Source organism: Pteropus alecto, unplaced genomic scaffold (genome assembly GCF_000325575.1).
Source record: "Pteropus alecto unplaced genomic scaffold, ASM32557v1 scaffold72, whole genome shotgun sequence".
NCBI lineage: Eukaryota > Metazoa > Chordata > Mammalia > Chiroptera > Pteropodidae > Pteropus > Pteropus alecto.
The window spans coordinates 1,923,866-1,949,222 of NW_006436811.1; the positions used below are offsets into that span (position 1 = coordinate 1,923,866).

The window sequence follows — 25,357 nt, forward strand, 5'->3', positions numbered from 1 at the left end:
ATGATATTTATATGACTATCTATAATATTCATCATTGTCTTGTCATTATGCTCTTGGAAAGGTTAAGAGTACATTCTTATAAGGCAATGTGTTTGGGGTGTTCTTGGTTGGAAAGGAGATGAAAAACACCATGCCCTCCTCTTCACTAGTGTGAGAAATCTTGCTTCTCTATCCAGGCATTACAGAATGCATTTATTAATTCATCAATAGTTTCATGGACATTGGCTAGGTACCTATGGTGTGCCACAGCCTATGCTAGATGCAGCCGCTACCCAGATACATCCCCAATGGCCCTTGCCCTCAAGGAGTTTAAGATCTAGTGGGAGAAAACTTAATCCTAGAACAACTTCTTATAGGAAAGATAAATTAAAAAAAAAAAAATGCTGAAGCCGTTTTACTTACCAGGAATTATTTAAACATCAGCATTTTGAACAATACCAAACAATTTCTACAAGATTAATTTTGTCTCATATTTACAGAGACATTATTTCTTTCATTGGTGAATGTAAAGCTTTATGAAGAGTTATCTACAAGCAACTAATTTTGCTATGATTCAATAAATTCCGTAATGGGGCTAAGTGCCTGTATGGTTTTAATACATATAGACTAATTTTAATGCAACATTTACTATGGAAAAAAACCCCACTAAAATTGTATTTCTGCTAAGTTTAACCTTTATTGACTTTTTTACAGGCTATTTTCCAAATATTTTTAAAATGTTTTATAGAAAGATTTCAGTTTTAACTTTTATTTTTTTGCAATAATCAATTATTTCTTATCTCATGAGAGGAATATCTTTATTTAAAATTGTATTGAGATAAAATGGAATTTAAACTTGTATTCAGAATGTGACAAGCTTGGTCTCATTTTAATACTATGTCCAATTATTTTCAAGTGTTTTTAGACTGTGAAAATGGAATCTGTCCATTCTGGCATGAATCTTATTACAACCAGGGTATGCTAAGCAAGTATCAGCGTAGTGGTCGAAATACATTCCTGCATGTGGCTCTATCAAATCATGTTTTTCTAAAATTTCCAGTGAAAACCAATAAGGAAGAAAAAAAAATTTTCTCTTTAAATCACTTATCTTAAATATCAGAAAATATTCTCATGATTTATTCTAATATTGCTATGTTATTTCTAGTTGTTTTGATTTGATTTGTTTCATTTGATTTGATTTTGGACTGTTCTATTTTCTTTACTGCCATTAAAAGTCATTTTCTTAATTTGATATTTTTATGGATCAAACATTGGTTATTAATTTGAAAAAAACAGAATTTAAAATTCAGCAGTCTTTATTTGCTCACTTTGTTCATATTCAAAATAAAGAGGATGAAAATAGGTATTTTAAAGGAGGTGTGGAAATGCATGAGGCAGAGGTGACAACATTCTGCAGTAGATTCTCTAACGTCTAGCCTCTTTAGGAATTAAGAACATGTTCTCCCAGATGGTGAGAATGCTGCTGGAAGACAGCTCTCAGCTGATAGTCCTCTTCAAAACTGCCTTGCCTGAATCATCCTTCTCAAATTCACGGGTGCCTTTCCAGACAGACCGAAGCCAATGCCAATGACTGATTCACATGCAGCTGGAGCCACCTGCCCCCTTCGCTCCTACTCGGAACAACTCTAAATGTACTTCCCAACTTCAGAGCTCCCTGTGGACCATCTGAGGTTGTTACTGAGACTACATCATCGCTCAGCTCCAGCCTCTGTCCAATCCTGCTTTCCTCCCTTTTATTCTTCCAGTGTTAAGCTTCATATCACATCCTAAAATTCCTCCTGCTTGCTTATCTCCTTCTCAGAGTCTGTTTTTAGGAAAATGCTGAGATAAGTCCTATCCAGAGAACTCTAAATGAGGATCAGTTGGCTTCAATCTTATCTGGGAAAATAGAATGTAGTCTACGATTCAATGTCTTGATGAGGAAGCACACCATTTTCTGTAAAAACAACGTAATTGAATATTTACTTAAGCATGCAAATAAAGTTAGTTTTTCTCTTTCCTTATATTTTACTTAAATGATGCAAAAGTGAATTACTTAGCAACTTTTGCCTAAAATGGCAATATAGGAGAAAAGTGACAATCATTTGAGAAACAATAGCCTGCTAGAGTAGAATTCAGGTGCCTATAATAGGATAACCATATACCCACAGAATGATCCCTTTTTACACTGGGCAAAGCTATCACATTGTCCATGCTTCTTTCTTTTGCTCCTCTTTAAAAATATGAAATTTATTATCTGTGTCTCTTCGATGTTTAGTTAATAAAAAAGAGAAGAAAATTAGAGCTAAGTAGAATCACATTTCACAAATTTTAGAAAGTAATTTTAATAGATCTCATTTATTTCCCTTATTTTAAAGATGAAAAGTTAGATAAATGGTAAAGGGAAGTTGTAGGGGAGGTATTAAAAGTTGGCATTTTTTAAAATATTGTACTACATAACACCAAAGTTTTTATAGAGCAAACATGCATATTCGTACAAACTGCCCTCAATTATTATATTCTGCAGTTTGGCGGGGCAGATATAGATAAGTAAACAATTATGTAGCAGTTTAACAAGTTCTATAAGAGAAGTTCAAGCGTGCCTTTTATAGTTGTAACTAAATCATATATAATCATAAAAATTATATATATATACACACACACTATATATATATACATACACATACAAATGAGTGTATGTGTGTGTCTTGTTGTATTTCAGCTTAAAATCCTATCACTTCTGTTATAAGCAAGTTTGGGTTTTAGCCTCGACTGCATAGAACACACACTACTATCTAAAATTCTTGAATTGCATAACTGATAATAGATAAATTATCTACTCTAGATAAATATATGCAGATATTTAATAATGTGTTTTACTGCACATTTTAGGTGTCATATATGTTTTCTTCAATGAGAATACAAACACTACTATTAATATTCCTAAAATATTAATAATAATGAACAATTTTATAATTGCAACAAGGCCTAGCAAGCCATGAAGTAAAGTTGATTAATGCCTTTCTGATGGCAATGGGAAACACCAAAGAAGTGCATTAATCAGAACTACTGCATTGCTTGTCATGTTCTATTGCTTAAGGATTCTTCTTATTACTTTAGTCACTAAATTTTAAATGAGTTTAAATAAAATATTGCTTTAAATTAATTTACTCTCTAAGGAATCAATTCTATAGATATTAATTGTATATCTGAACATGGAAAATGTATTTGACTCAGAGTTATATAACCATTTACAACTCAGACCATATTTACAGGCCTGTCACCAGCCTATTACAAATCATGCAACCCACTTTTATTCAGAATATATCTCTGCTTGATGAGAATAGATTGTATATATCATTGAAACCTCAGAGGGGGAGACACAGTTCATCTTCTCAATGACTAGCAAAGTGGCTTTGTAATGTGTCCATCTGCTCTGTAGACTTTAAACTCCAGCATCAGTTGTGAAGATAATAACCTTATAGAGATTGTGTAAGCAGATCACACAATTGCTTAAGGTGAAATTCCTTAAATAAGTTCTGTTTATATTTGTGGATTTGTGTTTATACATACATACATACATACGGTCTGTTTTTCTGACTAAATTTTTACTATCCATACATCCACACTATCCTAAACAAGCCAAGCAAAAGGGCTTTTGATGTTAGAAAAAGCAAAAAAAAAAATGCTGAAAGAACAACAAAAAAACCCCAAACAAAACAAAAAACTTTTATTGTCCCTTCATCCTGAAGCTAATCAAAGAAATGTGCTGATAAGCCCATCTCCACGCTTTACTGATAACCCTTAGGGTGTGCACATTATCATGTATAACTTAACAGATATTTGCTTTTCCAAAGCAGGGATCTTCAAACATTAATTTCTTACATTGTTTTATTTTATTACAAAATCCCATAAGTAAATTTAAGGGTGCATGGGAACATATGCATATTCGTTTACTTTATGAATCATTCACACGCAATTATATTAATCTGTATACCAATATTGTAAAGTCTTTTTTTATTTTTAGAGACAAGTAAATAGAAATTGAAATTCCAGAATTTTCTCTGTACAGTAGACCCTCTTATCCAAGGACATATGTTCCAAAACCTTCAGTGGATGCTTGACATATCACAGACAGTACCAAACCCTATGTGATGTTATGTTTTTTCCTATACATACCTGCACATTTACACATATTTGCTACACACACACACCTTTCTCCCTAACTTTAAATCTGCTGCTCTGTGGCAGCAGTTTCATCACTGGCAGATGCAGCCTCCCCAGAAATTGTTACATTTTTCAGTTCAAATCTATTCCTTATTTGCTCTAAATGGCTTGGTGTCACTCGTTTCAGAAGATCCCTTGCTGAATTTTTTTAAAGACTCAATGCTTTCTGGAGCAACACGTTACCAAAACCGGAACACGTTTTCTGTCTATGTCTTCCACCCACAAGTTTAATGCCTTTTCCATCTTAACTTAGCACTTGTCGTGCACTTGGGCTGTAATTTTTGCAGTTTAATATGAGACAGAAAAGGTAGCATAATTTTTTTTTCTTTACAATTTCACGAATTGAAGATTTGTTCTTGCTGTAGATCTTAACCTCAGCATATGGTTATTTTTTCTTTCTTTCTTGAGAACGTTCACCTTTTCACACCTTACAGCTTCTCTTTCGCATATTCACATTGCTGGTATCACGACTCTTATGCTTTGGGGCCATTGTTAAGTAAAATAAGGGTTTTTTGAACACAGCACTGAGATACAAGGACAGTCTATCTGATAATCTACTAAGTGACCAAGGGCAGGCAGCATATACAGTGTGGAAACGCTGGACAAAGGGATGATTCACGTCCCAGGCAGTACGGAGCAGGGGGCATGGGAGGGTGCAAGATTTCATCACACCACATAGAACGGTGCACAATTTAAAACATATGAATTGTTTATTTCTGGAATTTTCCATTTAATATTTTCAAATCATGATTGACTGTAACTAAAACCACGGGAACTGAAACCGCAGAAAAGTGTGTGAGGGGAGTATAATGTATATCAAATTTTATCTTGAACACTCTCTAGGCACTGGTATGCTGTTATTTGGGATGGGGCGAATTATCCTTTTACAGACAGTCCTGTAAATTAGTACTCTTGTCCCCCACTAAATCCCAGTAGCTGTCCCTCCTAGTCACTCAGACAACCAAAAATACCTCAGTGTCCTCGTGCTCCCTAGGTTTAGCAGTACTCCTCCAGCTGAGATGCTGTCACTGATCCAGAAGCCTAGAGAAGTGGCAGGTCCTGGCAGTCTGACCACACTTGGCTGGTTGCTATTTTCCCAGCTGTAGGTATAGTCGGTTGATGGGATTTTTCCAATTGATAAGATTTACATTCTCCTTCATGTCCAGCATTCCTCAAAAATTCGGCACATTGCTGCATTCACTAACATAATCTATAAATTTAAAAAGAGTTGAAGAGGGGATTTTAAGCAAGGAATGTAAAATGTTGATGTTAAAAATTGCAAAATAGAGATAAAATTCCCAGTAAAACTAGGATACTCTTCATTTTCCAATCCGTTGTAATGGGATTATATAGAAACACCAACTTCATTTCCAGTATTACAGGTAAGTTAATTCTTTTCAGAAGCTTGCCTTTCTTTGCCTAAGGGGCGGCTTGGTAAAGTTCCAATGCAAGCGACTTTGTTGCGACCCACGATCAGATCCAAAAACATAATATGGTCCAAATTCTAGGTATATAACATGCAAACTTTACAACTATGTTTATAAAATGAACAAACATTTTCTCCTTTAATGTGAACAAAATCTAAATAACAATTGCAGTTGCTTTTCGATATAGACAGGAACCATATATATGCACAATTATCCTGCATAAATAAGTAATTTTTAAAACCAATATATTTTCAGGCTTAAAAGGTGATTACATTTTATAAAGTAGTTCCCTATGATGCAATTTGTTTAAATTACTCTTGTACATATTTCTTGTTGCAAATGAGATTTTACTGGTTTGTAGAGGAGAAAAAAGAGATGATGATAAGATTTCTAAACTTGTGGCTAACTATTATTTTCAAGATATATCTCTACAGTCAGGGTTAATCACCAATTTCCGTAATTGGTATTTTATCTAGAATACCACAACTTTTTAAATATATATATATATATATATATATATATAAAATATAGATGATTAGCTAGTCCTTACTTTCAGCTGATTACTTCTATCCTCTGAGAAGCCTCATGATATAATGGATCAAATGTCAAGAATAATTAGAAATAGCGATAGTGGCAACTATGCTATCAAACGTCATGCACCTTGGACTGATTCTTTTATGTCTTGCTTTTGAAGGGGATATTTACACGATTTAAAATTCTCCCAGGCTTTAATTGTTCCTGATGCAAAAATAATAAGATTCTGAAAAACAAAAACGGATTGCCTTTATTGTCATGTGTACAGTGAACAAAGCTTGAGTTTATATATTCATTTTTATATTTAAGGTGGTAAAATCAATTAAGCCCCAAGAACCCATACTGAAGTATCTCAGTGTATGTAATAATTTAGTATCTTTCACATGATATTTTGAAAGCTAATGGAACTATTTATCATGCTGTATGAAGTCAGCAAAAATAATGTTTTATTTTGATTTGTCTGGGATTTGATGCATTTATCTTTAATAATACCAATACATACATTCTTTTTCCTTAGGTGACCTAATAGGTACTCAACCAATATATTCTCCAATAGTGGTTTCTTAGAGTGATTTAGCTGAAGAGAGAAAAGCAATGTGTACTCTTACGTTATCATATTCGGTCTAAATCACAAAGTATCACTTCTGTCGAATTACATAGAAACCATTTATGCTAATCCTGTCATACACTGCTGACCATGCAGAAACTAGTAACTGTTTTCATTTCAAACTGAAAAATAATTTGTAAATGTAAATATATTTTAGAAAATAACATAGATCAGATCTCATATTACCTAGCATAACACTTTTATCTGCACTTTCTTACAGTTTTTAAAGTGTTTACCTTGTTGTATTACTAAGACAGTATCCTCTTTTGTCCACTCATTGGTTCTTGAGGTAATGCAAAGATTTATGTCTAATATTATAGATAAAAGTTGTGAGCCACAGAGGTTAAATGATTTATCCAAAGTCACACAATTTGGAAATAAATGTTATTAGAAATAGAAGCTATTCTTTCTAAAATTTGTTTATATTATCCAAACCCTGTTTTAACTCCTCTAACATCACATTATTTGTAAAAGAAAGCCAGATTGATAATATTTTCAAATTTTGTTACAAATTAAAATTGTAAAAAGCATTTCTTAAAATATAAATATTTAATTTCATAAAGTAAATATCTAAATTTTACTAAATGAAATGAAACGACATTGACAACTCCAGTCTTAAGAAGATCTAGTTATGTAGTACAAAGAATGTTGAAGCTTAGAGAAAAGATATTTAATTCTCATATATAAACTTCACTCCCAAAGACTTGAGTATATCAATCCAATTCAAGTTTTGTTGAACTTATGAAGTCAATATTCACTTACACATGTAGAAAAGAGCAAGAAATACAAGAAAATAATACATAAGATGACCTTTTATGGGTTTTTTGAATTTCTCAGATTGTCAATAAAAAATGAAAAAGACACAGGAAATCTTATGTAAAGGGTTGATATTCAATGATGCTTACTCCTGGGATCACACTTTAGAGAATCATAAGGAGAGTGGCTCCTAGGAATGTATAATGTCCCTAAAGACAAAGTAATTCTCTGCTACCATCTAAATCCATGCTAATCAAGTAAAGAGAGGAGTGAGCCTGGAAGGAGGAGAATCTAATGCCTCATTTAATGAGGAACTCTATATTCTTCCCAGTTGGGCTATTTCATGAAGTATAAAAGAAAGGCTGATATTGGATTAAGTCTAATGCCAGGAAACGGGTTGACAAGATAACTAAAATCCTTAAGGATTCCACATCCTTAGGGAGTATTTAAGAGTTCACAGGAGTACAAGACTACTACAGATCTCGCTCCTCTTTAAGTATGGAAAGCAAGTCACATCACTACATTCACATGCCACATGTTACTGCCCAAGTGGCGTGTGCTTATGATCTGGTAGTTAAAAATCTCTGAGGATAAAATCTTTACCTCTCCTGGGTATGAATGCTTCCTTGATTTTGCCAATTCAAGAAATAAAAAAAGCTGAAAACTACTCCAGTGATCCTAACAGATGCCATAGGTACCTGTAGTGAATGTTTCTAATGGTAATGATTCTAAATCAGAAATGCTTAAAAGTCCTGCTTTCCATTCCCTTAAATAATATTTTAAATGTTTTTATATTTTTAAAATAATTCTTTGACTGATTAATATTTATGACTTTACATAGAAGCAAGACTGATGCTGTAGTTGGAAAGTTAATAATTTACGAAGACTGCTTTGTAGTCTAATGGCAGCACTTGACTTTTGCTACTGCTTGAGGGCCTGCAACTTTGATGTTTCTGTCTTAAATTAAGAGAAAAAGTCAGGTATCAGCTCTTGTTCACTTAGCTTTTCTGAGGGTTTTTTTAACTGAGTTCCATGAAGACATAATGTCTTTTAAGAAGAATATCGATTGTAAAATAAAGCCTTGTTCCATTAGCTTCTTAGAAGAAACCCAGATAGAGGTGTTTTAAAAGTTTGAGTAACATTACTTGTTCACTGAATATAAGTATACTGTTAACTCTCTGGAGCACATAAAAGGAAAATTTTTAGAGAGGTTTGCTATGTAAGCAAATCTTTTCTGCCTCCCCAATTAAAAATAAACAAAGAGAAGTCATGACATTTAATTTCCTCTGAATGTGAATGTATTTAATCTCTAGACTCCTAGATTTTACTTACTAGTTGGATAACAACTGTGTACAATGAACACTATAGCCTGTTTCCGTGAGACCTAGGGATTAACAAGAAATGCTTATTAAATAACCAGCAATGCCAGTTACCCATTCCCAGAGTCCAGTGAAGATGGCGAACCAAACCTCAGCAAGTTGAACCCTTGCATACTGAGTGTACTTAGCAAAAACTCTGAGGATCTCCTTATCCAGTGCACATTATCTTTAGTTATTCATTGTCTCTGCAGTTGGGTTATTCCCAAATTCCAAGCATAGTAATAGAATTTGACAACTTTGTCATTTTTTTCTTATAATAAAGCATATAGCTAAACATAAACTTTGAACAATGTCAAATGATAACTGAAAGATGTCATCAAACAATTCAAAAAAGGACAAGTTCCTTTTTTGAAATAAGAAACACTAATATACGGGAAACGTGACTTCTGATACCCAAGCAAAAGTAAACTAATTCAAAAGTATTGAACTCGTTAACTGCTGATTTATATTTAACAGCCTACATGAGGACTCAACCACATACAAAGAGAGAAAACATGGCAATGGAATGATTCTGATAGCAAGAAGAACAGAAATCTGAATCTAAGCTACTTACTTACCAGTAACTAAATAGTAACTAATTAGATTTATGTGATTTGGTAAAATCTTGAAAGACCCACGTGATTTTTAATTAGTCAAAAAACTTGTTTTCAGTATCTTTTCTGGTGACTGGTGGGAATTCTAAAAATAAAAGAGATGGTACTTTTACTCTGACCCAATGATTCGTCTGATCGTAATATACAGGCAATAAGTAATAAAAATTTATTAAGAGAATGCTTTTTTAATTTCCATACTAAAACACAACTATATCATGATAGAAATGATAGAAATGATTCAATGCAACATAAGACACTGCTTTTGTGTTACTATGTGAACATTTTGCTGAAAAATTTGTTATATACTTTAAAATCTGATGAGGTTTCATATGTTTGATTAATTCCAGAAGATTTTTGAACATGTTAATATGTTGTTTTTCTAATTGGTCCCTTTCAAGCAGAATTTAACATTAGTTCTTTATTTCCCATTTTAAAGCATTCTTCTCCAACCTAAATAAGCCATATCCTGAGATAACCTCTATATATAATATGCTTCCAGAAAATACATTATCTAATATCTTAGGCCTTCTTGCATTTTTTCTTAGCTCTTTTTACAAATCATATTTTTCTTTTTTTGTAAAAGCATTTCAGGCAAATTTTTCTAAACCCTGTCTGTGAGATCCTAATATTCTGTCAAATTTACTTTTTCTTTCTTCTTACAGCTTCTGAGTTATATGATTAAATTCAGATTAAAATTTATCTATGTATTTATGTATCTATGTATGTATGTATGTATATATGTATGTATGTATGTATGTATGTATGTATCTATCCATTTATCTATCTATGTATCAACGCTCTAATCTATTACCTTTTATCTATGTGTGTATAGATTTTGTCCATTGGTATTTATTTTCATCTTAGCATATTCTTATAATAATATGGGAACTTCTAAAGACTTTTCTTTACTACTTGACACTCCTTTATTGACTTGACCTACAGAGGATCAGTAAATACCCAGGGATGAGCCTTAGGGTCTTCAATACATGATGAGGATTAAAGAAGATATGGAGGTGGTTAGTAATGAAAAAAATACTGTTGAGAAATTCACCAGCAGTATGAATAAGTATGAATATGTGGAGAAAAGATACTGGAGAAAATAATCATCTTATTAATTAATTTTTCTCAGAATCATTCAGTCTCATGATTTTCCAGGAAATTAAACTGATCGAAGGCTCATAAATCATATAGACCTTGTCATATAGACCTTTCGCATCTAAGGCGAAAATACTTTTAAAATAACATTTTAGTAGGTATTTTCAGAATTGTTTTGTTGTATTTTTCTATTGCCATTCAAATAAAAATAAAATTACTAAATTGAAGTTTTATACTAACTGCACAAAATTTCTCCTTCGTGACCACAAGGAGTCCTGTGCTTTCATTGTGTCAGATTGACATTTAAGAAGCACAGATTATACCTCTAGAAAAGGGCAAAACGATTTACCCTAAAGATTATGTTTTTATAAGCAAAGTAATTTTAGATAATTACATAATTCAAGCAAGGTGGGTTTGAAGTTCCATTATACAAATTGTATAATAAATAGTGTAATGCTTTAGCAGAGCACTGCCGAGGGGTCTGAAATTTTATTTCTTGCCTTAGCTCTAATTACATGTTGAAACTCAAACAAGTCACATTTTCACTTGGTCTTAGTTTCCTCATCTATAAAATGAGGGACTTGGCTTAAATTATGCCAATGCTTCTTTCTTCTAATACTCTACGTTTACTTCAATTCTCCCTTCACTTTAGCTGCCTTAATACAATCTTCAGATTCCTGACTTTTTTCTTTTTTTTTTCTCTATTTGAAAGTGTTTACAAATATACAGGATGCTAAGAGGTTTACTAAATTTACTCCATATTTGAAAATATAGTTTAAAGACATTATCTTTGGACAACATTTTCAGTTAAAAGTATGTATAAAAAGTTAAAAATAATTTAAATATTCATGTAAATTGATTTGTTTAAAGGACAGAATAAAGGCAATACTCCCCTGATAGAATACAGCTTTGAAGACTAAACATGAACTGACTTTTAAGTGGATGAAATGAGAAAGCAATTTTTAAACAGAGGTAATCTATACATTTGGTGTTTCTGTTGTGAGAAGTAAATGCTCATTCTAATGCATTTAAGCAAGCAGTATTAATGATTAATGCCATTTTTGATCCTGTAACGAGACCTACAAGTTCTTGAATAATTAATAAGTTACTCAATGTTGCATAGGATATCCATCTCCTAAGAATTTGTGTGTGTGTATGTGTGTGTGTGTGCGTGTGTGTGTGTGCATGTGTGTACAAGCTGTCCATTTTGAAATGTGAGCGAGAGCCTTTGGAGTTGAAGTAATAATATCTATTAAAATGTACAATTCTTTTATTTCTTGTTTTTAATGTTAAAATGCTTATAAGTTGGTTATAAAAGAAATAATTGTGATCTAATAGCATAAATGACAGTGATAAATTTTTCTTGATTATGTCTTCTATGGAAATAATAAATAGCTTTTGAGGAAGTATTAAATTGTAGATATTTGGCTGAATTTTAAAATAAAGTGAAATAGAAGATATCTAAGATTTAAAAAGTCACACTTTTTCATATTACTTAGTGTATGTTAGATTGAGAGAAAAATATTTCAACAGGCCAGTTTCTTAAGGCATTACTTGTATGTTCAGTGGACATACAAAATTTTTGACATAAAATGAATAAATAAGTGTTAATCTAAAAGTCATCACCAAGTCATCCTAAATGTTTTACAGATAATCTCATTTTATATATTTCATCTCATATTCTGATTTCAAGTTGAGCTCTTTAAAAATAATAAAGAACCGATGATGATAGAATTATGGAGATTATATTTGAATAAAACCTTGAAGAATATTTAGCTTGATTTCTTTATTTAAAAACAAGAAAACTAAAGCTCATACAGGTTAAAATACTCAACAATTCCCTCTAGGTCTACAACATTCCACTCTGTCTCTTTTAGGTGTAGCCTGCGTTTTGAAGTTACTCATGTAATAAAGCAAACAGCTCTGTGATCTAAGGTAGTGACTGAAGAGCCTAGAAATGTTGCCTTTGAAATGTATCACACGCAGTTTCTTATATGGTAGAAAAGTGGAGGACATGTAAATATTTAAGATGCCATTGAGTTCAGCCATAAATTATTCTCATTTCATTACCATGTAAAAAAATGATAGAAATTTTATAATAACAATACACAAATTAGTGGTGAATATATTTTAAAACTAACATTACACTTATTTGTAATTTCGATGTTATTGTCAATAAAGTCTAGTTTGCTTATATGTATGTAAAATTAGTGTCATAAAGCCTACCTATTTCATTAGGCTAATAATATTATACATTAACATACATTCATGCAATATAGATAAATACATGTACTGCAGTGTAGTTACAATACTGTAAATATTTCACTCCCCTGGGAGTCAGAGGCCTTTGAAATTAAGTTGCAGGACATTTATAGTGTCCTAATTTCTAATAAAGAAAATTTGATGTTTCAAGCTTATCAATGAAAATCAAATTCTGAATTATTAGAATTAGAATTATTTTCATTTAAAAATTATTTTTGAATATGAATTATGGGTCAGTCACTAGAAATATGATAGTAAACAAGTTAAATATATCCTCTGTCTTGTAAACATGAAGAGAAGATAAAATAATTTCAAATAATGCATTTGCTATGGAAAAATAAGTGTCACAGTAGATTCAAGTACAAATTAAATCAATTTATATGGAATTGTGTTTTTAGATTATTTTATTTTTAATTTATACATATTAAAATGCATACATTTTGAATATGTAGTTTTACGAGTTTTGACAAACATATACAGCCAGGTAACCACTATCCCAAGCACTATATTTCTATCTCCTAAAAAGTTTTCTTATGCCTTTTCTCAGGTAGTCTTCCAAAACTTTGCCTAAGCAACTATGGCTCTGATTTAAATACTATTGATTCATTTTGCCTGTTATAATAGAATCATACTTAGGTCTTTTGGTTGTCATCGCAAATGTGGGAGCTTAAATTCTTAGACTAAAAAAAGAATACAGGTAATATATCAAGTTAGGCCTTTGAAGCAAGTTATAATAACATTACTGTTAAATCTGGAATTAGGCCTCTGACTACTATTCATTACCCTCCATCAACATTTTGTTGCTTTTTTGTACTGCATTTTTTATATTAGTTTTAACTACATTTGTGAATTTTATGTGCAGAATACTCACAATGTTTAGGACATTAACTTTATCACTTGCTATGATATTTTAAGAACAGAAATATCTTGTGCTGTGGATCTGCAGTCCCGCCCAGCCACCTGCAGCCTGTACACAAACCCCTGTCTGGGCTCAGCTCCTCCCCCAACCACAGTCACATCACAAAATCACACAGAGCATTAGCACAGTGTAATATTCCCAACCTACATTGCTAGGGTTTTAACCACAGATACTTCAGGGCCTTACAGATTTGAGACTTTGGTCTTTATCCTCCCTTCTCAATGTATATCTCTTTCTGCATCATAAACCTCTAACTTGGAACTAGTAGAATAGCTGATAAGAGGACAGAAGTAAAATACATATTTAAACCACAACATATGGGACTCCAAAAGAGTAAAAAGTGAAAGGAATAAAAAGAGAAAATATTTACTCTAATAAAGATGTTATTACACAATGAAAAAAAAAAACCCAGAAATATCTTTGTGTTTCTTAAATAACTACTCTGTATTTATTTTAAGAACTTTGTAGATTTTGTGAATAGTTTCTCTTCTCATGTTCATCGATTAATGTCAAAATTCTGGCCCACTCTTGGCAAATACATAGGATTTTGTAATAACCTCATTTCTGGCTCCATTTTATGTCTTTAGCTTTGTCAAATGTCTTTAGTCTATTTTTTTAAGTTATCTAATTCTATACTATTTACATCGATATGCGCTGAATTAAATCAATTAATTAAATCAGTCAAGCTAAAGATTTATTTTCAAATTCATGTGAACTTATAATCATTTAATAATTAATTGAAAAGACTACCCAAAATTATTGCCTTTATCTTAAATATCCCCTTTAAAAAAAAAATAATAAAATTTTTTGATATATATGCATCTTAGCATTGGATAAATCTCCTTTGGTACACTGACCAGAAGACTAGGAAGCATTACAAATAAAGTAAATCTGATATATGCTAAATACATATGGCCCTTTGTGTTAGTGTTTATATGCATTGCACTTCCAGAAGCAAAGTCCATATCCCTCCAGCTGTTACAGCAACACAGTCTTAGCCTATTACTCTAATTAATATAAGCTTATTATCAGTGCTTCCATGTTCCTGCATACAGAAAAGTCAAAGAAGATATAGAATCAGTGAACTTTCTGACCTTAATTAGGTGGAAAAGAAGTCTCTAAACATTTCTAACATAGTAAAATTCTTTGATCTCCAATAATACTATGTACATCCCCAAACACATATTTGAAATAAAAGCTTGAGGGCATAAAAAATAAGCTCAGAACAGAAATTATTGCTGAAGCTAGCCAGCTGCCCTTTCATTCATAGTAAATTACTAAGTTATCCCATACACATAAGGCTTTTCATTATCAAAATATAATTAAAATATAAAAATTGCAACTCCTTTCTCCTATTGAGACTAAAATACTTGCCATAAGGAGAAACGAATTCCTAATGTCCAAAATATAACTATTTTACACATGTAGCTTAATCACCTTAAAGACAGGAAGAATGGGGCTGAGACAATTGCATTTGTTACTACTTCAGAGTGAACAGATTGCTTCATAACTTGAATACAAATTCACATATTTAGAGGAAACATGTAAAAGACCAAAACTAAGTTGGCACTGTGAGTTGTTGAATTTGAAAGAATTATGCTTTGGCCTTCAGTTTTAAATTTCAAAACAGAAAATAAAATCTTGTAAAATTCAATTTGGACTCGTGTTTAAAGATAAGAACAAGACTATTCCCTGAAGAGAGTGTCTGGCCCTCTAAGTGGAAAATCATTTTCTAAGCCTAAATTAAATAAATCAAAGAAATCCTCTTTATTATGCAGCTTGGTTAACCCCAGAGTTATGATTCCTAAGTGGCTATGCCCACTAAGGTGGCTTTCAGGGCGTTATATTAAAAATAGGTTCCTGGCATGGCAAATTTTTGAGAAGGATGTCTTCCCATGCCTGGGTGGCTCTTTGTAATGCTGGAAGTCTCTGGTCAGCTCTCAGGACATTTTATTCCACCTGCAAGCTAAATTCAGAGGTTATATATGAGACAGACACTGACATCTGTTTCTGATACCTGCTCACTTCAGGGAAATCACTTGACTTCACTCTAATTTATTGTTTTGGAATTGAGAATAACTATACTGGCATTTGTGAACCTACTCTACAGACCTCTTGAATAAGAATGACCTGGGGTGTTGTTACATATGCGTACATATAACTGAACTGAACCATATCTCTATCACATTAGTATAGAAGTTGTTGAGGTCAAAGCCATTGTATTTTTAATAAACTTACTATTCCATACACATGAAACAAACTTTGAAAGTGACTGAACTAGGCTGACGATATAGGATGTAAGAACAAGAGGGATCGAATCTGATCGAAGTCCTAGATCCTTTTTCCTTCCAAGAATGAAGAAGTAACTTTCCAATTCCTAGACCTGTACGATGTCTTGGGCAAGGAGACAAGAGTTGCTGAGGAAGAGACTCCCATGCTGCTGGTGGTATTTCCATCTTAATTTTCTTGATTATAGTTATCAGTATCTGACAAACAATATATCTTTTACTTCTTAATTTTTTTCCTTACCACCCTCACTAGAATTTATGTGCCAAGGCAGAGGAAATAGTTTGTCAATAAGTATTTTATAAGTGAATAAACAAATTAAATGTCTGTATGTAACAATACCCTTTATATATTTATGAGGCTACAATAAATTTATGATGAATTCTATAGCCCTTTGTAAAGGTAACTTCCGTTCCTCAATAACTGAGGGGGTGAATTCCAGTTTTTCAGAAGTGGAGAAAATCATAGTTTTTTGCAGTCCTTGAAGTTGGAATGCTTTCCTTCACAACCTCATACCCCTAATTTAGCAATCTGATAAATGGTCTCTCAGCCTTCAATCACCTCCTCTTGTGTAAAATGCTCTTCATGCTTTAGACATCATTTATAAAGTTTCAGCGGTCATTCTTAATAAAAATCCCATATCTAAAGTAAAAAGTAATAATGATTTAAATATGATAACCTAACAATAATATTTATATCATTAACATTTTATCATTAGTTTTTAAATCAAGAGCCTATCACTAAGGCCCACTGATTTTTTTTTTCCCCCAATCTTCAGTTTCTTTAATGACTCCTGTCTTTGTGAAGAGCTAGTGCAGGCAGCTTAGAGATGGCAGAAGATGTGTATTTGAATATTTTTCCCTGATTGTAAGCTTTGTCCTCTTGCTAGAAGGCCCCCTCCCAGGAAAAGTATTCTGAACCAGTGTCTGGGTCTCTTTACTGCCAAGATTCAGCTTCTGCCATGTATATGCCATGTATATGACTCCTAGTTCAGCTGTCCATCCGCATTCAGCAGAATGGTAAGCTCCTGGCCTTAGAAGACCAGGACTCATGAAATAGAGCTGCTGTTATTGGTTCCAAAGAGGATGACACTGGCAAGAACATTTTTCTCGGCTTGTCCAATTGCTAGAACATTCCACTGATGAGGGTGTAACTCATGAAAGCATGAGTGAGCACTTCAGGGAAGTAGCTCTCACAGAACCACAGGGACCAACCATTTTTATCAAAGCGATCCCCAAAATGGGGCAACACCACAGAGAGAGTGTACTTGCTGGGAGCATTTGTTCTTAAAGTTAGCTAACACAAAGGTCCTTTTGGAAAGGTGAGCAAAGGGGGTCCTTGGCCTTTCACTCAGCAGCTAGTGCCAGCTCACATTCACCTATATCCTTCTCATGAGTTGAGGCAGCCACCTCTTTCTCCTCTTTTTACTCAGCCTGAGGCTTCTGCTTCTCCTCCCATGAACCTTTCTCTTTTTGTGCGGTGTCTTTTGAGGCTGACTCTCTGCAAGCATTTTAGCATAAAACTGGGCCATCTTCTCATAGAATTTCATCCTCCCTAAGATAGCCGGGAATTGAGGCTGATTAATGGAGGTGATAAACCAGCAATTGGTATTGGGAAAAGCTTGGCAAAAATAAGGCTCAAAAACCTGTTTATAAGAATCACAACAGGGTGCATTTACACACTTAACATATCAAGAAATATTTCATGCATTAAGTATTACATCCATAAAATTATACCAATTTCTCTGGAGCAGTGAGTTTAAACTTTTTTTTTTAATTTAAATGTAGAATTTGTAAATAACATATTTTAAATGTATAATATTTTATAAAATAGTAGAGATAGATTGATAATTATATAAAATACATTTTTAGAATCCAGATTTGTTAATTAGATTAAAAGCTACTAGTTCCTCTTACTTCGAGTTGTTCCATATTCTTTCAGATAAAATAAGTTGACATGATAATGTAAACAGAGAAAAGATTTCCTGAGAATGATATCAGAGAATGGTAGGAGAGCTATTTTTGCAGTTTATCAGTGTATAATTACTAGTATATAATTTTAGAAGAATCATGGAAACCTAAATATATTCATACAACTTTTTTTGTTGTTGTTATAAAATAATTATTAACTAGCCTGTTAATACCTTGTTTGTTTGTTTGTTTGTTTGTTTGTTTCCAATTTGGACAATTATTAGAGTTACACTTCAGCTGTACTTGGATTTAATGGTGAAAAATATGAATCTCAGTTATTCTAAAACTACTTTAACTTTTAGTAAAACTATAACTACATCAATTGGGCAGTTTTACAAAGTCTTCTGCATATGGTTGTGGTATCACTCTGGTTGCAGTTCCCAGCACAGAGCTCCTAAAACTCTTGGAACTTACTGAGTGATAATGATGATAAGAACTTGATTTTGTTCTAATGAAGAAACTCTTGAGGGGCTCTTAAATATCTTTAGGATGGAAAGTAGTTGCCAGAAACACCAAACATTGATTAGAAGCTTGAAACTTGCAGCTCTACCTCCCAGTCTCCAGGGAGTGAAGAGGAACTGGAAATTGAGATAATTGCCAGTGGGCAAAGATTTAATCAAACATTTCTATGTAATAAAACCTTCATGAAAACCTTAAATGATGATTTTCAGAGAGCTTCTGGGACAGCGAATACATGGAGTGGTGAGGTGGCATACCAGGAGAGGGTCTGGAAGCTCCATACTTCTTCTCTCAAACCTTGACTTATGAATCTCTTTCATTTGGCTGATCCTGAAGTGTATACTTTATAGCAAACTACTAATAGTAAGTAAAATACTTTACTGAGTTCTATGAGTCTCTCTGGTGAATTATCAAACCTAAGAAGAAATTATGGGAACTCCTGATTTATTAATAGGTAATCAGTCAGAAACACCAGGGGATCAGGGCTTTCAAATTGCCAAGGACAGTATTAATTTCATGACACCAAGTGTTGTCACTATACTTCTAACCAAATTTCTCTAGTAACTACTATTTGATTGAGCAATGAAAGTCCCTTTTCAGTAAGTCAAAAAATAGCCAAAATCAGAGATTTCATGTAGTTAACTATGTATCTATAAAGATGAGTAGATAGATAGATAGATATAAATAATGATAGACCTATCTAGATAATATATAGAGATATATATGTATGGATATATCTATGTACATAGTTATATATCTATGTAGCTATATATTCTTATGTATACACATATAAAACATACACATATATATACATATGTGTGTATTTGTATATATCACATAGAACTATACTTACTGTCTGAGTAATGGAAATTTAGAAAACAAATGGAAACATTATTTTCTTTGCAATTCTTGCACCATTTGTTCTAATTTATTAAAAATGATTACTTGAGTATTAGTCAGCTGTGAAAGACCAAGTTGTATGAACTAAGTTTAATGCCACCTGCAAGAAATTTCTTCTCTTCTAGATGATGCTTTTTTTGTTTCTTCCAAAATTCTTTTTCCTTCTTAAGAAATTAATTCCTTCTTTAGAAAGCTTCTTCTCTTGTTGCAATACTAACATTTGAATTTGTTTTTCAAGATGGTGCATTTGAAAATATTAATCTACATTGCTAATATAAGATAGCTTTTTTATCACTCTTCCATTCCCAGAGGAAAAATTTGAACTTATTAGAAGAAAAGATTAAGAAATTAAGTTAGTATTTTTAGGTTTCCTATCACCATTGAGATAGCAAATTATGGTATTTCTGTCTTAGAGAGTCCCTTAATTGCTGTAAGAAATGAAGAAAGGGGGCAGCCATAAAAAAAAGACATTTAATTATTAAAATAAATATAAAAATTTCTCCTTTTTTTAGGCTTCTTAAATAGACTCGAAAACTCCACCTTGCTCCCTTTCTGACTCACCTTCCGACAGGTAAGAGTTTGGGGAGTTTTTTAAGCTTAAAGAGAATTTTCTGGCCAATAACTGTGACATGTATTTTACAGGCCATAAATAACATGATTTTTGGAAGGACATGAATTTCATTAGAAATGGAATAGAGTTACTAGAAGATGTTGACAAAAGACAATTTGTTGGAGATTTCTAAAGGGATCTGACAAAAATCAGACCATATACAAATTATTTAACAAAAGTGAGGCCTAGAGGATGAATAAATAGATGATTTACAGAAATTTTTTGTCAGGACTTTTAATTCGTGACTTCAGGAAAAATGGAAAAAGCCTAAGCAAATTTATATGCAAGTTTTTCAGGATAAGGAGTATCCAAATGCCATAATATTAAATAACATGGCACAAATGGCATAGCTATAATCAACATACTTTTTGACTTTTTATCTATGCTTGCATATATCTATGCAATGAGTTTAAAAATTCCAGAGATTACTAACCTCTAATATGGAATATATTCATTTGTAAGTGATAATCCTTCCAGGCAGAAATCTGTATTATTTGTAACTTAATTTTCTATAATCACATTATCTCACAAGAATGTTACAAAGTATGACTAATTAATGATTATAGCGTTCTGAAAATTCAATGTGTTCTATTAATGCTAAGTAATAATGATAATGTCAGATTGGTAATATATCAATGGACCCTTACAAATGATAAACAAATTAAAAATAACATAATTTTCTCACTGCTAGAACAATTATTTGTCTAAAATGATAATAATTTATATTTATACTTTAGTAATCTAAAGACAATATTAAATTAATTATTTATTCCTGTTCTATCCTGGAAATCGTACAATAGGAAACATTTCACAAATTGGACTATGAGGAAACGAAACACCAAAATGTTATTTTTGCATTCAAAGCCGGTAGAAATGTAAATTGGTTCAGCCTCTATGAAAACAGTTAATAGGTTCCTCCAAAAAATTAGTATAGTGTTACCGTATGACTCAGCAATCCCTCTTCTAGGTAGCTACTCCCAAAATTTGAAAACGTACTTAAAACTATATATACCCCTATGTTCATTGCGGAGTTACTCACAATAGCCAAGTCATGGAAACAACCTAAGAGTGTGTAGACCAATGATTGGATAAAGAAGATATGGTACATATATACAAAGGAACTCTACTCAGCCATAAAAATAACTCTACTCAGCCATAAATATATTGCCATTTGTGATAACATGGATGGATCTTGAGAGTATCATGCTAAGTGAAATAAGTTAGATGGAAAAAGACAATTTCACTCATGTGGGATATAAAATAGAAAGCAAATGAACAAAGAAAACAAACAAAAGACTCATAGACACAGGCAACAATATGGTGGTTACCAGAGGGGAAGAGGCGTATGGGGTGGATGAAAAAGGTATAGAGGATCCAGTACATGATGATAAAAAGAGACTAAATTTTAGGTGGTGAGTAGACATGGAATAAAAAGATGATATATTATAAAATGGTACAACTGAAATTTACGTTTAATTTAAATAAATAAATAATAAAACATTTCCAGTAGAAAAAGTTACTCACTTGATTTCACAATCTACTCAGGCAACCATGCATTTGTAGTATCTATATTATTGATAATATCTGATTCAAACTATTATGTTTTCAATATTCTGAGTCCTCTTAAAATGTCTAAAATAATTACATATATAATGTATGACAAGATCTGATTTTAAAACTATATGATCTATTGATCATTAAATTACAGTTAAGTACATGGATCATATTCTTATTATCTAGATAATAAGCAAAATATGTATGATAACTCTTTAATAACTAACAGGATATTAGTATAGGCAGAAATTTATGCTCCTTTTTATGTCAGGACATAGAACATTTGCCATATTTGATTACTATATTTGTTTCTTCCTAACAGTCTCCATGTTCTTATTTGGGTATTCATAGGTCTAGCCTTGAGCCCTTGTGCTTCAAGAATAAACTCACTAATATATGAAGTTGGGAGGCAGATGTTGAGAGTAAGAGCAGTTTGGTAGAAAGGCCTATTAAATCTACCAACACATTCCATTTTTCTAGCCAAATGATCAGTTCAACTGTGAAATAACAAGATTATCCTTTGAATAGCTCGGTTAGAAGGGTTCCTTTTTTTCTCCACCAAGAGGAAAGTGAAGAAGCTGTTATTTCTAATGAACTTTAACAATTAGGAAATTAGCCTTAGAACAAAGGAAGAGGGTGAAAATGAAGAAATCCCAAATAAACAGATTAATCCCTGATCAATCTAGGCCTCAATCCTTCCTTACTTCTAAACTACTCAGATACATGAGCCAGTATATCTCCTCTGTCATTCTAGATGGATTTCATAATGGATATATTGTATTTATGTCCTAATTAAAAAGTAAAATTTTACAATTATCTCTTGTCATATTAATTGGACATTTGTTCTACTATGGTATCGATTTATGATTATATACCAAGTATTTAGCATACATCCTTACATATATATGTAAATATAATATATAGTATATATTATATTTGTATTTGTGCATGCATACATATATATTTCAAACGCCATATATGTTTTGGTTGTGAAAAATTATAGCACATTTTTCTTAAAATTTTTTCATTGATGGTTGATTCTAAATAACCCTCCAGGTTCATTTGTTTGTTTGACTGCTTTATTAGGAAATATAGCTCCTAAGATAGTTTCACAGCTCTTTTGATATAGACCTCTCCAATCTAGAGACTCTTTTCTGATCCTGATCTTCATCGATTTTTTTTTTCTTTCCATGGTGTTTTTTCTTTTCAGTCTATCCTACTATTTTTGCAATGTTATTGACTTAACAAAATTTCATGTGATAGTTTAAAAATTCACAACTTCATAAAATCTTTTTATTTCTCTTGGGGTCTCTAAATTTATCCCTATCACTGAAGTGTACACAACTTAGAAAATAATAGAGTTCTCTTTATACAGATAGATGATAGATAAGTAAGTGATAGAATATAGATGATAGATAGATAGATGATAGATAGGGATAGATAGATAGATAAATAGATAGATGACATAAAATACATGGATAAATTAGATACATGGTTGAGAATTCATATATGTCTATGCTAATATGTCTGTATAATTATTATGTCATTTTACTGTATCCCAAATGAGGATTATACCCTGATATCTACCAGTGTTAAAACTCTATATAGAACACCCCACACCTTAAATGTGGGATGCTTAGTAGCTTGTTTCCATACATTTTGGAAATAGAAAAGGGAAAAAAAGTAAAAGCTTCACATCAGAGCAACCTGGAAAATACTACCTCAGCCAAGTGATTATGATTAATATCAATAGTGGTAAGTCATGTTGATTTATGTTCTCTTGATATGATGTGATGAGAAGAGAACTTATCTTTGTAGTCTTCCAACCCAAACCCCATAACCTCAGGCCAATCATTAGAAACACATCAGACAAATCTCAGCTGAGGGAAATTCTACAAAATACCTGAGCAGTACTTCTCAAAATTGTCAAAGTCATCAAAAACAAGAGAAGCCTGAGAGAATCTATGGCCAAAAGTATCCTATGAGACATAATAACTAATTGCAATGTGGTATTCTGGATAGAATTCTGTAATAAAAAAAAAATAAACAAATAAAAACTAAGGAAATCTAAAAACAAAAGTGTGGGCTTTATTTAATAATAATGTATCAATATTAATTAATGAATTGTGGCAAAATACTAATTTAAGATAATATGGGATACTAAGTGTGAGTTATATGGGAACTCTGTTCTACATTTATATGTTTCTATAAATCAAAAAGTATTCTAAATTAAAAAGGTTATTTGGGAAAAAACAACAACAACAACTATATTTAGGATTCTTGAGCTGGCTTAACTTATGTATTTTCTACTATTGACCCACTAAACTAAGGCCTAAACTAAAAGCAGTCTCAAAGTTCACCCTGAGCCATTTTTCCTATATTCATACCATTGAGCTCTTACATCACTGAGCTCTTATATTAGGTAGAGAAAAAAATCACAACAAAGCAAAGGAAAGAGAAAGAAAAAGAAGCCTTGCTCCTAAGCTTTGCATCTAACTCTCAACCTTGTGGACTTAGCAAGAGCAGGAAAGCTGTGCCAGTGTGAGGGGCTCAGTGGTATGAAATTAAAAAAGTAGAAGTCAAGGACAAGGAAATACTTGCCCAAGTCATTCTCTGTCATCTCTTTATTTCTTTCCCCACATTTCCCCTCATCCACCTCAAAGCACCAAAGAACCGTTGGAGGCCTTCATCTATATCATAACTTCTGTCCTTTGGTTAGAGAGAGGAGTTACTAAAATAACAACACCACATTTATTGTTAACTAAAACAAAAAATAAATTCTAAATAGTATAGCTATAGATATGTTTGCTCCTATTTATAACTTCGTTGTCCTCTTATCTTTACAGTTATGCAAGAATAACCATATTATACTAATTTGTATTTAGAAGGTGTAAATTGTACAATATGACATTTTGTTATAGTAATACAAACTAATGTCTCTCATTAATATTTGTCTCTAATGTTAATTTATACTCATTTTCATTTTCCATTTTCATCTAGTTTCATTATTGTTATTACATAGACAAATCTTTAGATATGAACTTATATATGTATAGTGGTCTAATGTTATATAACAAATTACCACAAACTTAGAAGCTTAAAACAATGTGCATTTACTTTTTTATAGTTGTATGGGTCAGAAATCCAGACATGGCTAAGATGGATCCCCCGTTTAGGGTCTCACAGGGCTGGAATCCAGGAGTTTGCCAGGCTGTGTTCTCATCTGGTGGTCTGATTGGGGAAGATTTCACTTCCAGATTGTTCCACATTTTCCTCAGATTATTGGTAGAATTTATTCTCCTAAGGCCGTGAGGCTGAGGGCCTGGCTTCTTGTCATCAGTTGGATGGAGATGTCTTCAACTTTGAGAGGCTGCCGGCATTTCTTCCTTGTGACTTGTCCTAAAATAGCTACTTTCCCCGTCAAGCCAGCAAACAAAATAAGTTCTTATACAGGCAACGTAATCAGAGCAGTGACATTCCATCACCTTTTCATATGCTATTGATTAGAAGCAAATCATAGTTTCTCTTCACACTCAAAGGGAGGGGATTACACATAGGTATGAATATTAGGAGATAGGAAACACAGCGAGCCACCTTAAAGTCTTTCCATCACAATGACACAGTTGAGGCGACATACTTCGGTTATGACTTTGTAGCATTTTTCAAAATACACTAGAAGAGATATATTCATTTTTATATGAATTATCAATATATTAGCTACAATGTGAATATAATATCAAAATTCAGAACATGTTTTATATAATAGCATCATTTATATAAAAGCAGTTGACTTTTTAAAA

The 25,357-nt window shown here is 32.3% G+C and overlaps 1 pseudogene; it reads right to left on the reverse strand.

Moving 5' to 3' along the window:
- Positions 1-16,847: 16,847 nt before the first annotated feature.
- Positions 16,848-25,357, reverse strand: part of LOC102887679 — a 39,013-nt pseudogene continuing 30,503 nt past the window's right edge.